Raw genomic sequence first — 2,186 nt, forward strand, 5'->3', positions numbered from 1 at the left:
TGTGGAATTTGAACCATTATAACTCAGGAACTGGACCACCCAGGAACTCGAGGGTGGTTGCATACGGTAGGCCCCTCGACCCTCTAAGGATCCCCCGAATTTCAGCCCCGGGTTCCACCGCTTCGCGGAGATATTAGCAAAAAAATAGTACCATCCACCCCCCTCGTACCTACTCATCCATGCCGGCCAGGGTGCACGCTCCCTGGCTAGAAAAGGCAGCTCGAGGGGGGTGGAAGTCGGAAGAAATTTTTTTATGAGGCCTAGAGAAAACAGTTGTACTGTACTCAGGGCACTCAGAGGAATCCATTTTTGTAAGTTTTATCCCTTACAAAAATGAGTGTTGAATTTTGGCACACATGTGCACCACATGTGGTGCGTATCTCACTTTCCATTAAATAGCAACTGTATTTGCAACAAGGAATGAGATCTGCCATGCTGTGGTGTATTGCGAACTTTTTTCCTGATGCGCCCTCCTGGGGTCTTGGACTCTTCCATGAACGATGCACCCACCTGAGGTCTTTCACAGACGAGGTGATGCACCGAATCAGGTGTGTTTGGTTAAAGAGAGTCATCTAAAACCGGCGTTGGGAAGCCCCGGCCCATGAGCTTGGCAGTTTCCAGGCCAGTAACGGAAGGCACCCATCCTTCCTTTCCTGGAGGGGGGCTAACCGTTGGTGTGGACGGTAGAGACGCAAATCATACCTCTGGCTGACCGCCTGGGCCTTCATACTTACCTGGCAGGGGAGACACCATGATCAAGAAGGCGGTTCACCCAGGGCGAGGCTTGCCCTTTGCACTCCGGCCATGCTGACCCCTGCGAATTCCCCAAATGCGGGAATCTCGACTGCATAATTTATGGTAGTGGGGGACTGCGTTCGCGCTCTCCCCTAAAATTGTTGGTGAAACAAAGCAGAAGAGGTTTTTTTTTGCGTTTTGCGTTTTTTTTTGCGTTTCAGAATGGGGAGTTCTGTCACATGCGAGGTATGTGTTGTGCGCCTGTGAAACAAAGTCAGTTACGCTCTTGAAAAATCGGACCCTGGTGGGTGGTTCAGTTCGAATATAGCACAGACCTTACTTTGAAAGTCGATTGGACTGACTGCAGCCTAGCTGTAGCTGTCTCCATGTTGTTTGGTTGTCCTTTTTCAATTGGTATTAGTTTTGTTGTCGCTTACAGCGCCACCGAGTGGCCTGTCGCAGCGCCCTTTTTTTACCTGGCCTCTGACTGAGCCCCTGCACAGGTGTGCCGATTTGGGTGAAGGGATCTCATTCCTTCCTGGAGTTATAGCCATTCGAGCCATCTCAGACACGCCACCTTAGCACGTTTTGAGGTCCCCTCGCCAAGGTGAATGGAAATTTCCACTTTTTTGGGATGATTATTGACAGGCAGACTCCAAAGAAGCTTTCTGTGCTGCTTTGGGTGGGACTGGGCCAAACACCTGGCGCTAGGTTGCAAAAGAAGGTTTTCGACAAAATCCCAAATACCCGAAAATTTTGTCAGAGCGACGAGCCAATCTGAGACCTGCGTCTGGTTCGGCTCGAGCCAAGGATTCCCATGACATAAGGCACGTGGCTCTGCGACGAACCGTTTGGGAATTACGAGCGATGCCGTACTTTCCGTCGCTGCAGTGCCAGCGTCAGGCCGAGCGTGACGAGGCCCGGTGACGTTGCAGACAGGGGAGGGTACTACCATCCCCCAGCGTTTTTAGGTCCCCCAGACTTACCAAAGCCGAGATGGGCATCGCCGTGTCCGGCTTCCTCCCCGCTGTGTCTTAGCAGCATCGCTTCTCGGCCTTTTGGCTAAGATCACGTATCTTGTCGGACGGTTGAGACTGCGATCGCCTCTTGGAGGTTTCCTGACTAGAGATCTTTTTATATCTTGAGTCACACAACTTCGAGAGGTACATTGAACTCTGCTGCTTCGGGTTAAAACAAGTTTTAAGGTAAGGTCTTTTAATTATTTATTTGGTTATTTATTATTGTATTTATTGTTGTTTTAAGTTTTTAGCACCACAGCGTGCGTTTTTTATTCAGGCAGGTTGAGGGGAAGCTCCTTGGAATGTCCCGTATGGACTTTTCCAGCAAGCTGATCCAAAAGACCTAAGCTTTTAGATCTGACGACCTGAATTGTTTGATGACTCTGCCCTTGAACAAAGGATTTGATGTTTAATCAAATTAAACAAACCGCT

The 2,186-nt window shown here is 49.6% G+C and overlaps 1 non-coding gene across 1 annotated transcript; it reads left to right on the top strand.

Annotated features, from left to right (window-relative positions):
- Positions 1 to 726: 726 nt before the first annotated feature.
- LOC132134109 (U1 spliceosomal RNA) lies at positions 727 to 890 on the top strand. The gene has a single exon (XR_009429373.1). It is a non-coding gene; the product is annotated as a U1 spliceosomal RNA (small nuclear RNA).
- The last annotated feature ends 1,296 nt before the right edge of the window (positions 891 to 2,186 follow it).

This window comes from Carassius carassius, unplaced genomic scaffold, assembly GCF_963082965.1.
Source record: "Carassius carassius unplaced genomic scaffold, fCarCar2.1 SCAFFOLD_66, whole genome shotgun sequence".
NCBI classification, from domain to species: Eukaryota; Metazoa; Chordata; class Actinopteri; order Cypriniformes; family Cyprinidae; genus Carassius; species Carassius carassius.